This window comes from Acipenser ruthenus, chromosome 6, assembly GCF_902713425.1.
Source record: "Acipenser ruthenus chromosome 6, fAciRut3.2 maternal haplotype, whole genome shotgun sequence".
Taxonomy (NCBI): domain Eukaryota; kingdom Metazoa; phylum Chordata; class Actinopteri; order Acipenseriformes; family Acipenseridae; genus Acipenser; species Acipenser ruthenus.
In genome coordinates this window covers 9,199,445-9,215,897 of record NC_081194.1, presented here as the reverse complement: position 1 = coordinate 9,215,897, position 16,453 = coordinate 9,199,445, and the positions used below count along the sequence as shown (strand labels likewise).

General features: G+C 37.5%; 1 protein-coding gene across 8 annotated transcripts in view; it reads right to left on the bottom strand.

Annotated features, from left to right (window-relative positions):
* The window catches only part of LOC117411299 (equilibrative nucleoside transporter 1-like), a 53,986-nt gene that overhangs the window by 13,870 nt on the left and 23,663 nt on the right, over positions 1–16,453 (bottom strand). The window contains exon 1 of one of the 8 annotated variants that reach the window (XM_034018589.3): positions 7,148–7,262. The exons of 5 other annotated variants lie outside the window; for them this stretch is intronic. The gene's annotated coding sequence lies outside the window, so the exon portion shown is untranslated. Of the gene's footprint in view, positions 1–91; positions 207–7,136; positions 7,263–16,453 lie in introns of those variants that run through there. 2 more of the 8 variants (XM_034018591.3, XM_034018587.3) reach the window with 2 other exon arrangements.

Here is a 16,453-nt window from a genome sequence, read left to right as displayed (position 1 = left end):
AAAACTATGCAGCAGGACTACAGTATACTATTAAAAAAAAAAAAAAAACAGGCTTAAGATTGAAAAAAAAAAGAGCAAGCACAGTACTTACACACTTCTCACTTGATCCAGTACAAAGCTGTAAAAAGTTTACGAAGTCTCCTTTTATATATCTTGGAGGAACGATCTATAATCCGGGCCCCTTTCCAAGAATGGCAGCCCCCCTCACTGGCAACACCCTGCATATTTATGCTCCTGATAAGTACACATGTAGCACCAGATTTGACTCTAAAAACCACTCACGTTATTCGTAATAGTTAAACACGTGCAGCCTCGTATCCAAAGTCAACAACAGGAAAGTCAGGTATGATTAACGCCTGTTTCTTTTGGTGTGATTTTCCTTAGCTTGAAAATCTCCAACCTGGACCCATTTGTCAACTACTGGTCAGAAGCAAAGAATACACTGAAATGATCACATTAGGCAGCAAAGCCACTGCAACCCATTGCACAAATAACAGGTTTCATGATAATAAAATAAAAAAAAAAAAACTTGAGTCAGCTCAAAAATATATACATCGCTCTAAAAGGTATTTTGAGATCCCCTGAAAAATAAACCAGGGATGGAAATAAGTCTCCCGCTGCATAGCAGTTTAATCCATTCCTGGTTTTACTATGAGTTTAATAAGACATACCTGAGCTTGTTACCTATACACTATGGCTCATCAAAATTGTAGTAAAACCTGGAATGGGTGAAACTGCTATGCAATATGAGTCTTGTTTCCTTTCCTTTAAACACTGAAAAGGAGCAAGCTTCGTATTCGACCAGGGCAGGCAATTCAGGCCCTGACAAACTGAGTTTATTATCAATCCTGGAGGGCTTATCTGTAGATGAGATGGTGAACACCTACAGCACCTCATTGACTGGTATCTTAGATGTTGTAGCGCCAGTCAAAACTCGGAGGGTGTTTTTAAAAAAAGCTCACCATGGTTTAATGATGCTACTCGCAAACTGAAATATGAGGGTCGGAAATTAGAACGGAGATGGCGGGTAACGAAACTGCATGTTCACTACACTTTATGGAAGGACCACCTGGCTAAATATAGGAAGGCTCTGGCATTGGCCAGATCAACTTATTACTCTAACTTAATTGAAAATAATAAAAATAATCCTAGATTTCTTTTTGCCACAATTGATAAATTAATCAATCATTCTCCAAATAGTTCCAACCTTGATACTGGTTTCATTCCTAGCTGTAATGATTTCTTAAATCACTTTAAAAATAAAATACTACACATTAGAAATCAGACTCCACAAACATTCTATTAAGGAGGCTTGTTGCACAGTATTACCTATTAGTGCCTCTAAGGCTACTATGGAGGTCTTTTCTTTGTTTACCCTTCAAGAGCTGACAGCTGCGATTCAGCACATGAGAACTACAGCATGTTCTCTTGACCCCATTCCTACAGAATTATTAAAAAACGCTCTTGGAGTTATTATTACCCACATTTTAAAAATTTTCGTGCTGCACATAGTACAGAGACAGCCCTTGTCAAAGTTGTAAATGGCCTACTGATAAGCTCTGACTTGGGCTTTCCATCAGTTCTAATTCTTAAAATTCTTCTTGATCTAAGTGCTGCTTTTGACACCGTAGACCACTCCACCTTATAAAATCAGCTCAAATACTTAGTGGGACTCTCTGGCCTTGTCTTATCCTGGTTTCAATCTTACCTATCTGATAGGTATCAATTTGTCTCTATTGGGGAGGAAAAATCAGCATTGACCGAAGTTGATTGTGGTGTTCCACAAGGTTCTATTCTGGGTCCATTGCTATTTTCATTATACACGTTACCACTGGGTGATATCGTTAGGAAACATGGTGTGAACTTCCACTGCTATGCGGATGACACACTGCTGTATTTGTCTTTAAAACCTGGTGATACTTCTGTCGGGGTGTTATTTGCTGCTTGCCAATGTTGAATTCAGGTAAAACAGAGGTTATGTTTGTAGGCTCCCATAACCAACTAAAAAATGTAAGATACATGAGTTTGACCTTGACCTGTTTTGTTTAACCTTTTATTTTGGCACTTGTGCTTGTTTATTTGTTCTGGTGTTTTGTTTGTACTCTGTGTGAGCACCACCGCTTAAACTGCAAACAAACAAACAAACAAACAAACAAATAAAACCACACACAGTGCACACACTCCCCAAACTCCCTCCACCAGACACTGGATTTCTCCTCCCTTATATACCATTATTGACGCTGCTGATTTTCTGCAATCGCGGAATCAGGCTCTAGCTTTGTTGTTGTTGAAATGCCAGCAATAGGACTGAACTACAGTGTTAGTGGAAGACTGTAAATGTGATTCTCAGTGCTGGACATTTGTGATAGAATTCTCAAGTTTTCCTGCTTATTTTAATGCCAGCAATGAGCCAAGTGATGTTTATAAACATTATGACTGGTTTGAAGTGTCTTCAGGTGCTTTACTTACTATTACAGCAACAAGAGTCTGATTGAAAAGCTTAGCTTCAATACAAATAAAATAAAATAAAATAATGGAAATTGTGGTAATATTTATTAAATTTACTTATTTTAACTATCAACATAATATTTTTGTTCAAATACCATGTTTAATTATTAATTAGTTGATACAAAAGTGGGAAAAATGTAATTGTTCATTTTTATTTATTTATTTATTTCTATAAATTTAGTGGTCGCCAATTATTTTTATTGTTTTCTCCCCAATTTAGTAATGCGCCTTCGTGCAATCGGCATGTTGGAGGCTGGACTAGGGCAGCGTACTGTGGCTTGCCGTCTTGGGTGCTCACAGCCAGCAATTTCAAACCTGGCGAGACGGTATAACCAGACACACTCTGTCAATGACAGGCCATGAACTGGGAGACCAAGAGCCACAACACCTGCCCAAAATTGACATTTTGCAGCATCTTCGTGATGTCAATTGTTTATCAGCACATTAAAAAGTCACTGCACCTGCTCTAAAACAGAGTTTGTCATTTTTCGATCACATCTAGTGAATTTTATCCAAATATAAGTGATGTTTCTTTTGATGCTCAAATATAAGTGATACGTTTGTTTTGATGCTCAGTATATTATATATATATATATATATATACATATATATAGACACACACACACACACACACACACACTATTTACATTTCAGGCCTGCCACAAGTGCTTTCAATTGCAATATGAGGAATGCACGGTAACTATTTAAAGGTTAATCAAACTCCTGGTTCAGAATTATAAAATTTCTACAGCCCAACCAAGCCACAATTATGACCTAAATTATCATACAATGAACAACATCCAGCTCTGTGGAATATCCATACCAAGACTGCCTAAAAAAAGTGGAGCGTCATTCCCCCACAGGACATAATAAAACAGAGGGCGGAGCTGCTGTACGGCACTGATAGGATGCAAACCAGACAGACGTCACTTAAACCATACAAGCACCTCATCATAGTAACATAATACCTCAAATACTTGGGTTTGTCCCCTTCAGGCTCTCCCGTAAACCATCTGTTACAGCCTTTACGTTTAACAATATAATTGCACATTAGGACAAAAGACTTGTTGTCATAGGCACGTATACCAAGCGACATCACTGACTCCCTCCTTTTTCATCATTAATACCATACTGACCATGTGATCTGCAGAACACAAATTGATTTGGCACAAGGAAGCAGCACTTTCAACTGTCTATGATACATCTGAAAAAAAAAATTCTAACTCAATAAAAATCTGCTAATCAGTTATTTGAAAGAGCCCCACTGCATCAATGAGTGGTGCTTCTTTGGCTCGAATGTTTTCATTTAAATCGCATGCCAACTTTGAAAGTGATAAACTCTGAACTCAACCTGGGCACAGAGGCATAATCTCTCATATCTAATTTAATTCAGTGTAAATGTTATTACGAGGTTGGTGGTAACACTAATCACATGCCTGAATGAGCCTGGCCCATGCTTCTGTGAATGAGACTACAGTAGGACACGCCTCCCTTCTTTCTACGTTGTCAGTCCTAGTCCTTGGTGACATTTACTGTATGCCCATTTTGATGATCTTTCATTTCAAACCTGTCCCTGCAGAAATGTCACTGCTGTGCGTCTGCATTCCACACTTTACCCTTTCAAAACTGACTAGTTTTATCCTTTACAGGAACACAACACCAAGAAGCACTTCATTCAGGCATGGCATTTTCAATGTTGACTGCATTTGTCTTGTGAGTTCTCAAGAGTGTTGAATGTGTTAAAAAGCGTTTAACAAGTGTTGTTCACTAATTGGTAAAAATCTAAATTATTATTATTAATAATAATAATAATAATAATAATAATAATAATAATAATAATAATAATAATGAAATAAAACAGGGAATCCTTCTTTCCAAATTGACTGCAGCTGTCTAGAGGTTGAGATTTAATGCCAGTTGGATTTTGATACAGAATTTTGTTTTATTAAATTCAATATTGGAGAACACAACTCAGAACCACTGAGAATGATTGTAAACATAAAAAGGTAATACATATATAAAAACCTAAATAAATAAATAAAATGACATTTCGGCTACTTGCCCTTAAAGAGAAAGGGGCACTTCACCTTTAAATTTAGACTGTTCACAACATGCGACTGCTGGAAGGCTAGGATGTGAAAGTCACAAAGAGACCCCGCTCCTAGCCCCCGCGGCACCAACAAGGGGGAGCGCTGGGACATCTGTCTAACCCATTAACAAAGAAGTGATCAGTCACGACTGAACATACTCTGTGCCTATTTTCTGAAGCCCTCCAGGAATCATCCTTCTCAAGTGACCTTACTTTCTAGGGTGCTAAAAATAGACGGTTCAAGAGGCTGCAATACACCGGTTAATAACCCTTTTATAGCGATGTTGAAAAGGCGCAGTGCCCCGTACAGGTTTAAATAGAGTAAGTTTGGCACCTCACATTAGTTTAGATGTGGTAAACAAGCATGTAGTAAACATTCACCCACATGTAAAGTTGATAAGTTTCTGTAGCATTACGTATTACACCCTTCCCCACTTCTACATTTTTTTTTTTTTGTTTGTTTTAAATAGAGACATCGGATCCCGGTATATTATCCAAAGCAATATTATTTACCAGTAGGGTTAAAAAAATAAAGAAGTGGCCATTTAAAATGAAGCATGCTGTATTTTATTAGGGTTGTAAGCAATAAAACTACTTCAACAGCAAAATAACGGTTCCTGCTTCTAAGATTCAGAGAAGATACGCGAGTAAAGGCCTGATCACACGGGCAACTTTTGTCGACGGCAACAAGAGAAACACATTTGTTGCCTGCATGTTGCCTTGCAGTTTGCGGTGGTCACACAAGAGAAAAGCATGTAGTCGACAATAGGCAACAACATAATGCAGCCCAATCATAATGCCCGTTTCTGTCACGAGACGTAAACATGCTGCAAAGCTACGATATAAAAATGTACCAATTCATTACATTAACAAACCTGTAGCTCCTTCTTAAATAAAAAGGTCTACATTAATAGAATTATTTAGTTAGTAGGTCTATGTATTTAATATGCCAAACATAATATATTGGTATTCATTATCTTAAACAATGTTTTCAATACTGTACTTTTAATTCTAGGCTTTCGAGAGGAAGAAGGCAGACCTGAGATTTTTTTAAAACAAATTTCACTTGGTTTACTGTTAAAATGAAAGATGTTATGATTTGGGGTTATTGTAGAAATGACAGGCATACTGCATACACAGGCAAATTAATTTAAAATAAAACTTTTTTTTAAAATACGCTACACTGGCATATTATTATTGTAAGATACATTTACTCTTAGCTTAAATATGTTATTGTAATCGTGGACATTAACATTCGCTTATCCACAAACACAATGTATTGCAGCTCTATAGAATATAATTAATTGGATGAAATGCAGGGTGGTCACACAGGCAACATGTGTCGCCTCCTTGTTGCCGTTGACAAATGTCGACCGTGTGACCAGACCTTAAGAATTTATAAGACAATCCCAAAGATAATCAATCAGTCATTGATGGAGCACATAATATTTTAAACCAGCAGCAAATATGAATATCAACGAGTGTAACACCAAGTTTAATACTCTGTTGTTTGCAGTGAATGTTTTAAAGCTGAACTAGAATATAGGATATGCAACATTTTTACTGTGCCTACTTCATACTGTTTTTAGGGTGAGCTGCTATAGCAATCATTACAGCAAATCCCCAGTCCCCTAGCCACGCTTCAGATTTCCTCAAGGTAACATATATGACTTTTACTGATCTTGCAGCTGTAACACCGTTTTAGTACAATTCACTACATGGCTAAACACAACAATGTATTCTACACTAATGTATTAGAAGAAACATTCTTATAGTAATATAAAACCCACCCTTTTAGTCACATACATAACAAATAAACGTTTCCCACAACATTCACACAAAACTGATTTTTAAATAAAAATGTTCCTATATAAAATCAAACTGGACTAGAAATAGTGCAGATGCAGAAACATTCTTGTCCAAGATGCTGTGCTGCACTCCGTCGGATACACAGCACAGTTGTCAAGTGTAATAATAATAAATTGAGCAAAGTTGCTTTCATTTTTTTGGAGTTGCGGGTTGTGCTGGTGTCAATGTATCACGTCATTAGAATTTTAGGATCCCCCTATCCCCACCAAAAAAAACTAGAACTACAAAAAAAAAAAATGTAATTTGTATAAACACCCCCCTCCTCCAAAACGAGTTGTGCTTGTTTTGAAAGACAGTGACGTTTTTTTCTCTCGTGGGCAGAGCCACTGTCATGACTAACACAGTGTCATCAGACTGGTATCCACGTGGAGGAGTAATCACTATTTATTAAAATATTATATATATATATATATATATATATATATATATATATATATATATATATATATATATATATATATATATATAAAGCCATGCATAATTATAAGGTTTCACACACATACACACGTGAAATTGGTTTGAAAGTTATATCGTACGGTACTTAACTGAGTTTATGTATGAAGATGAACGTTTTCTGATTGTTACCGGTTTAGGCTGGAACATTCAAACATTTATAAATCATACTTTTTTTTTTTTTTTTAAACGGATTGTTATAAACTACAACACATACAATGTTATTACCTTTTTCCAGTATACTCTGCGACGGCGATGCTGCTGCTTGACTTCAGCTTTTGACTTCCTTATGTACTGACTGGAATATTTCGTGAACCTTTGTGAGCACGCGACCCAGCACGTGTCATGTGTCAATCAGTGTTCTTATGTTAAAAAAAAAAAGGGGGGATGATTTAACGAATAATACAATGCTATATACCGATATGAGTAAATGAATGTGGATTGCTTTTAAACTTTTTTTTTTTTTTTTTTTTTTTAACACGTCAAGGTTTTTTTTTTTTTTGTTTTGTTTTGTTTTTCAAAGTTTGTGAACATGACGTAAAATGAGTATTAGGGTTCCCCAGACTTCCACTCAGACTAATGTAAGTCTTGGACAAAACATGGACAGAAATAACACAGATTTTAAAAAGGCACTGTAAAATACTGATTTACTCGGCAAAACAAAAAACAAAACACTTTAAAACAAACTGATGATGTGGACACTTTCAGTCGCGCTGTGCGTCCCTCTTTATCAGCCCATCAGCACTGTGGCGCGAGCAGGGTGCACACTGGACCTGCAGGGCGGTGCTAGCAGCCCTAATCCTAGCCCGCGAAAGGACGCTCACAGAACTGTTCCCGTGAAGGGCATGATTGGGTCTGTGACTGTTCACATGTAAACAGCACCTGAGAGGGGAAAAAACTGTATGTGGGGGTTCTGGTTGGCTGAGAGTCAATAACAATGTCTCTGTTCCATCTATCTGCTCAACTCCACCAAACAGGGGAGTTTACCCACTTTTTTATTTATCACAAATGTTCGTTTACAAGATTTTCCACCGACTGGAGCTATAAAATGCAGGTGCATCCTGTGTACTTGTCAACTTCAGGATGAATACAAAATCTTTAGTTGAAACCATTTCGACAAAAAAACACAAAGTATGTTCCAGAAAGCATTTTTTTCTCCATTCAGAGTATGTACAGAAATGTAAATATGGCTTATATAATATTACTTGGAACACTGTTTTGAACACTTTTGGTTTGAAAAAAAAAAATCTAAAAATCCTTTGTCTAATGCTTCAAATATTCAAACCCAGGTGAAAAATGTCAATTGGTTGTACTATGTTATATTGCATACACAAATTAACCACTTTTTTTATTGGTGGTCAGCAAGGTCCCACCAATATCTAGCTCTTGGAATATGGGTAAAGACTTGTGATAGGGTTTACTAAGCCTTTCGGGTGCTAGACTGACTAGCAGATCACACTGCATTAAGGCAAATGTTCTTAATTAATGTCTTACTTCACTGATCAGTCTCAGGAATTTGCAGGCACACTGAATATGGTCAGTGTGGGGAAGTTCACATTGTCACTGCATGTGCAATCACAGTGAACAGAGAGGACTTCATTCCCCAGCCTTGCCAATCCAGCATCTTTTTTTTTTTTTTTTTTTGTTAACGGAAGAATTATTAATAATGTACCACTTCTTTGAAGACATTGCGGGTTCACTGTAGTCTGCTTGCTACTTAAGTACTGTATATATAACATGTTAAACTCAAACCTATGCAAGGTGAACCTCCCCAATGCATTGTTAAAACTACATACACCTTGATATTGACCTCTAACCCGCTTCCTATGCAGAAACAGAGCAAGCTTGAAACAATTGTTTATTTCATGTAGAAAAAACAAGGAGGTGCTAAGCAATGCTTTAAAATACAGGATTACCTACTCTTAGTGCCTCCTATTATTACCATTATAAAAGGTCTATGGAGTGACGTGAAGTGCTAGATACATGACTGGGTACCATGAAACAGCACAGACTTTTCATCTACAGTATAACAGTGTGTGGAATACTTGTATATTCCAAAGTGGGATATAAAGCACAACAAAGAACTGAAAGATTTGCAACAGGAGGAAAAGGGAGGCAAGTGATATTGTTTGTGCCAACCAGGGCTAACACCTTGGTTAGCACTCCTGTAAATTCTTCTACACAGATACAAAACACATTTGACAGAAGGCACTATCTAAATACTGGCAGATCTAAAACCCAGCCATTGAGATACAAACATGGAAAAAACGCCCCTGAAGGAACTGGAGGCGCTAATGACTGAGGAATAGTCACATATCCCACATGAACAATGCAAACATTTTCAGACAATGAATCGGTGCCATCCTGGTTGAGAAACAAAGCAGGTTTCTTGTATATAATTTTGATCCCAGGATCCCAAGCTCTTTATAAAAAAATAAAAAAAACACACAACATGCCAAGCCCCGCAGGGTATCATACAGTAAAGGCCGCTACACACCAGACGCGATGCGGCAAGCGGAACTGTGCAGGGACTCGTCAAAATGAATAGAACCTATACTTTTGCTAAGTATCTTTCACAACACACGCGACGCGACAGGCGACGCAGGAGTGGCACCGGGGCAGCACTGGAACTGCGTGAAAGAAATAGGGTTGAATCCTATTCTTTGCAGTTTGACGCACATCAGCTAGGGCATTTAGCAATCAGAGAACAGCTTCAATGCACGTGGTCCAGCAGGGGGACGCAGTATCCACAATGACGGAGAAAACAATAATACTAGTCGTTGAAAAAATACCCAGAGCTTTATGACAAAGGGCATTGCAATTATAAAGATAATATATGGGAGTCCACTTCGAAGGAACTGGATAAGCCTGGTGTGTATGACCTATTGCCATTTATGTTGAAATGCTGTCAGAGAAGGGACTTGTAATTTCCACGCCATGTTTGATGACTACCAGTCTTGATCATAGTTTTGTCAATAGCAATTTTTAACAGTTGTTCAAACCTGTCTCATCGCCTCTGTGTCGCTTCTGGTGTGTATGGTCATGTTGCCGCGAAAGTGTCTCGTCGGCAATTTAAAAAAATTACATCACGTCTGGTGTGTGGAGAACTTAAAATGTGAAAAAAAGCTGTGATGTTGAACAAGAAACTGTCTGTGCAGACAGAACGAAGACATGGGACTGTGTGGGCTTGTCAAAGGAGAATTTAGACTTGAGTGTTTACTGGCTGACCATCTTCTTTAATGAGAGTATATTTAACACTTTTATGAGGCTGTTTTTTATCCCGCAAAATGGAAATTGTTAGTCAACCTGCATCCTGCAGTAAACACCAGTCTGGATGACTCGGATCTCTTATACAAAAGGGCTTGCAGATAGCTTTCTTGTTTTCACCCAAAAGCAGATTCTGTAGATTCAGCCAACAAAATGTCACTTGACAGTACACAGACAGAGTACATACTGTAAAACTGCATGTTGTTTATGATTATGTTTTCCAGATTTAGTTTCCAAACTTCTGGTATTTTTTTTTATCATGGTCTGCGGGGTAAATGTAATGTAAAAAAATTATGGAGCACAGCAGTTGCTACTGGATCAAGTTTCTTGTTAAAAAAAATAAAAATAAAAATAACACACACAAAAATAAAATAAAAAAATGTTTCACAAGTATCTAACTAAAGCATGTTGCTACAGGCTATATTTTACCTTTTGAGACACAGTCTATCAAATGCTTAACATCAGAAATGTTTTTTTTTTTTTTTTCAAGTTTGCACATGATCCCTGTTAACCAGATATTCAAATACGCCTTGTTTGTGTTCAGCAATACCATCAATGGATAGGAAACTTCGGAAACATCTACACCTGTATCTGTCAAATGCATAGACATCACAGGCTTAAAATGTGTAACTACATCTTTAAAAATCTGTTTTTCTGAAAGCACAAGTGAACAGAAGTCCCTTCCACGGTTTAGGAATTGGTTCTGTTGTAGGAAATAAGAGACTTATATTGCCACTCAGGCATAAATACATTACCCCTATCGGTACACCAACACCCTATCTAGTCTTAAAAGTATATATTGCTGTGGTTTTAAAATGACATGCCATGATAATGCCAGGAGAACATCATTAAAATGAGCCTTAAGGTTAAAAAAGTTGAGGCCTTGAGCCCCATTTTTCGCTCAAATAATTTTAAAATCCTTTTCTCTTTCTTTATAAAATAACATTTTGCTATTTTTTGAAGCCAGAATTCCTTTTAGGCTAATGAACACACCAGTACTGGAGACCTGTAGTCCTTTATTTTTCAAGTTCATTCTTGATAAGAGGCCAGGTTTTGTGCACACTGATGCCAGCCTTAGAGACCTGCGTTAAACAAATGTCTCAGAGTAGTCGACCTTCATGTGATTATGCTGCATCAAAGCTACTTCATATACAGCACACAGACTAATTTGATTTTTAATGAAAGAGGAGCTCTGGAAATACCAATAATACCACAAACACCACACACACTACACTGTAAAAATCTTCAAGTTTTATCTTTGCGGGGTTTACTTTAATGAAACTGTGGCAGCTCCTAATTCAGCTGCCCTTTATAAACCCCTGTTTAATATAAACAGCCATGTTATTTATATCCACCTCCATTTAGATCATTAACCCATTAAGTACAACATTCCTAGAGACATAGTACCAGCAGTGTTCAGTCTTTGCCCCACCAATGTACAGTACTGTAACCTTACACTACAGCAGGCCAACCACAGTCCTGGAGGGCTCTTCCATGTCTGGTCTTTGTTCTAACCCTGTTCTAAATTGTTTAATTGAACCAATTAAACCTCCATCCAGACCCTGAAGTAGCTCATTGTCTCATTTTACCGGTTAAACCTGGAGTGAAGTGGCCCTCCAGGACTGTGATTGGACACCCCTGCACTGGAGGGGCCACTCTTAAAGACTGTTAGATGGTATCTCAGTGGCTAGTTTTTACCACTCAGTAACCCCCTTGGGCCTGGTGAACAGTACTGGTGCAATCGGCAACCTAATTTCTTAACAGAGTATCACATACACATTTATCGACAATCTACAAACGCTGCAAGGCACAAACACACTAATAATAATAATAATAATAATAATAATAATAATAATAATAATAATAATCTGACGGATTGAATGCATGTCAGCACCATATGTCCCTTTAAGGCTTTAATAATAATAGTAAAACATTATTTTGATCTGAAATATGCTTGTTAATTAACATTACTGTTAACATTTTATGTCAAAAGCATTTACCATCTACACAAAATCTAATAAATTGCCAAACATCGCTTTCCTGTCCCCTTTCCTTTACACCAAAAATTACCAATCTTTGTGTCAGATTCTTCCATTTTTTAATTAGGAAAATGTTAATAAAATATTTTTAACTCATATGACTTGTCCAATGCAAGTCCAGAGGGCGGAAATTGTACCCTAGCAACACACTGACATTGGCTACCTACAGTACTAGCACTAATATAAGCGCATAACTCCATAACCAATGCTTTAATGCAAACTGACAATGGCAGTGTGGCAGGTGAAAGCCTTGCTGGTGCACAGGTGTGTGAGGAATATTGGGTTGGCAGGGAGTTTTGTTCCAGTGTTTTGTTTGTTGTTTTATTATTATTATTGTTATTGTTATTATTATTATTATTATTATTATTATTATTATTATTATTATTATTATTATTATTAAACGTGTGCAAAAGTGTTTTAACCTGCAGCTTGTCTCTGGGTCTCCATGCCAGTTACCAGCCTTGGCTGTGATTCTATCATATCACAGGGAGACTTCAATGCATCGATTCATTATTGCATCTCAAGTGGACAGGCTTCTTATTGCATTGACACTCAGCAACGTGCAATGTCACCGATAGCTCACTCTCATTTTATCAGTAAAAGATTAAGCCTGTTCAAGACATTGTTGTTGATTTCATACCACCTTCATTGCGTGCATTGTGCTAAGGGCTCGCTGTGCTGATGGCTTCGCCAGGTGGTTTCCCTGAACAGTGCAAACAATGGGAAGAAAAACACCAGGAGGGGATGGGCAGGAGATCCTGTCTGGTTCCTTGGTTCATGTTTTCTATAGGTGAAATCAGGTCATTTTCTGAAATAACAGTGGGACAGATTTCCATGAACCCTGAAAGAGTTCCTACAAACAGCAAGGAGAAAGCTATCATGTAGGATACCTGACAAGTTCAGTCAGGTGCTTACTTGTTGAGCAGTGCCTGGCTTCAGAAACTACAAGCCAGCCCGAGCATGTGAGCGGAGTGGAGCGCTCATAAACGCTGCTCCTCGCTCTCTTCCTCTTTGAAACCGCTCGCTCAAGGCTTTTATTTCCCCAGTCCACTCCGCTCCACTGCGAGTGTAAATCGCTTCCAAAATGTAGAGATGTGCGAACCGGTTCCTTTGAATTTAGGTACCCGGTTTCTACTTTGGAAGAGACAAACTGGATACAAAAATCAGGGATCCGGTTCCAGTGAGTACTATTAAGCTATGTTTTTAGTCAAACTGATTATTAAAACATTAATTTCTGTCAAAAATACGTTTGATAACTATAATTGACACCTTCACACTTTGAAAAAAAAGGTCTGCAAATTATATATTACAGCAATAATGGGCTTTTTATTTATTTTAATTATATTTATTTTCCTGGAGAATAATTCAGTCTCACTTTTACATGCAGTGATGAAATCGCTTTGGGTAAAGTGAATCTTCTGCAGCTCGAGGGGATCATTCGCAACACATCCCCAAGCTGAACACGACACCATTTCAGCTATCTAAAAAAGTAATTTAACCCCAAGCCGATGGGGTCATATTTCGGCTTGGGATCTAAAATACACTGACCCTTTTGCACATACCATGTGCTTAAAGATTTTTTTAATTGTATAAGCTTTGTGAAATTTGCAATGAACATGTTTCATATACAGGCACACCATGGCTTTCGCTGTTGTAATAAAACTCTTACTCTGCAAATGAGATATTATTGATTATTATACTGTGATGCAAGACAATGGATCCCCGAGGCTGCGATTGCTTTTACAGAACCACTAAGAGTGGAACCAAACGCAGATTTTCAGACATGCTGGGAGCAAGCGGACCTTTGGAGAATGCGACTGAAAAAGGACTTCACAAAACCACAATAATGTTGAATACCATAATAACTCTGCACTATGTTTTAAAGGATAACAGAACCAGCAGACATACTATTGCAGCAAACTGTGAGCAGGATACAAAGATTTGAACCAAGGAAACTGAGCAGGCATTGATCCAATGTTAAAAAGCTTGTCTGTGTGCCTCTGTGAATGGAGTGTATATTAATCATTGGAAACAGCCACACTTAAGACATGGGCCCCTTTCTTATCTGTAAGATACAGTTACATAAGCTTACCTTGCAATGTGACAACTTACCAAAACTATGATCTAATTAACTTCAAAATATGCTTACGGCCTAGTCTTTTACCAGTAAAAAGTAACTCCAGCCGTTTAGCATTGGTTGAGAATTTGTTAGCACAGACTTAATACTGGTCCATTCCTGGCAGAGCTGTTCAGAACTGACGGAGGCATTGAATCTTAGAAAACCTGAACTTAATAATCATTATATTTTGCATCTAATATTATTATTTATTTCTTAGCAGAACGCCCTTATCCAGGGCGACTTACAACTGTTACAAGATATCACATTATTTTTACATACAATTACCCATTTATACAGTTGGGTTTTTACTGGAGCAATCTAGGTACCTTGCTCAAAGATACAGCAGCAGTGTTCCCAACCAGGGATTGAACCCACAACCCTCCGGTCCAGAGTCCAGAGCCCTAACCACTACTCCACACTGCTGCCCTATATATACTGGAGTGTGTAATAGTGACAGGATTTCTATTATACTTAGTTATAGAGAGCTGGTATACTGGCTGCTTAGGACTTAGAGGAGAGTGCTATAAGACTTAAAAGACATACTTGCAACCATTTGCTATTTAAACTTGATGATGCTAGTTTGTAAAGACACTGACACAACCAGACTGTCTATGAGTTAGGATCTGATGTGGCCTGTGGCCACCTGATCCAATTATCAAGCATTTAAAAAACCTAAGGAGTATCTATACATACTCTGACTGGTTAAACATGGAGTAAACAGAGTCTGTGTGGTTCTTCTTGAGTGCTTAAAACAATGTTTTTTTCAAATACATTTATTGAAATACATGTAATACATCACCCTGCTACACTTGTTTATAACAGAAACTTCTATATAATTCAGTAATGGTACACCGCCTACATCACAGGCATAGGACATTATTTGGGGTTATTCACTGATGTCAATTCTCCTTGGTCTAATTCTAAGCCACTCATTTCCATTTTGGTTTGGTCATTTTCACCTTCATTGTCACTACTATATATAACCCAAATAATGGGTTACTTATTTAGCATTCATAACGTTTCAGCCTCTCGAAGTGCTTGAAACGGAAAACCCACCCCTTCAGCTCTCTGACTGGTTAAACGCTGTGTCAAGACGTAAAACAAAAGCTAAAAATCAAACAATAAAGTACGTAAAACATAAATATGACTAAAGAATCTAAAAAGGATCAAATAAACACTACTGTAACATAAATATTATGACTAATAATCTTTAAAAAAGATACAAATCTAATACTGTATATAAAACAGATAAATATTATGACAAAAAATATTAATCTTCTCTAGTGTTATCTTTTCCTTCTTTCACTATGACCATTATTCCATACCACTAAGAGTAAGAGAACTATGCACAATAATCCCAAACTCAGAGGAACATGGATCGATTGAAAACTGTATTAATGAATCAGTTCACAGAACATCACACAGGGGTCGCGATAGCTGTTCTGTTCATGCGTTCCTGAAACGCACATGTCCCAAAATTTGCGACCCATCCATCAGATACTAAACGATCAGTTAACACAAAGGTTAATGAACTCCCGGGATGTGCATTTTGGTACATTTTGAACGTTTAAAACTCTGCTTATCGTAGTTAAAACAATACCTGTCTGTGTATAGATATACATATTAACACAGCCATGCCATAGTAAACCATTCTCATGACAATGAGACGGGATTCTAAGCACTGTTTGTTGCCTTCATCTACCTGTGTTTTCGTCTTTTTAACACGGACAGCAACAACAACATCGTCGTGTCTGTGTCTTTTACATCTGCGTGTATATGCTTTTTTTTTTGGCCAGCATCTTTTACATCTTGCCGTCTCGATAAACAAGCCACAGGTACTTCATCTCCCATTCAAATTATAAGAACCTATTTTTGGTTTGCGTTTTTCATCATTACTACTGCTTCACTGTAGTACTCGTACAGTCAAAGGTAGATGGCTGAGATGCAGCTGCGCAGTGTTGCCAGGTCCTCTCCTTAATTTCCCCCCAAACTGATCCTAAAAATCCCCCAAATCACACATTTTCCCCCCAAATTTTAAAAATGAATAAGAACATTAAAAAACTGAAACCTGGTTTTATACTGTTAATAGAATATATAGCCCTACCGATA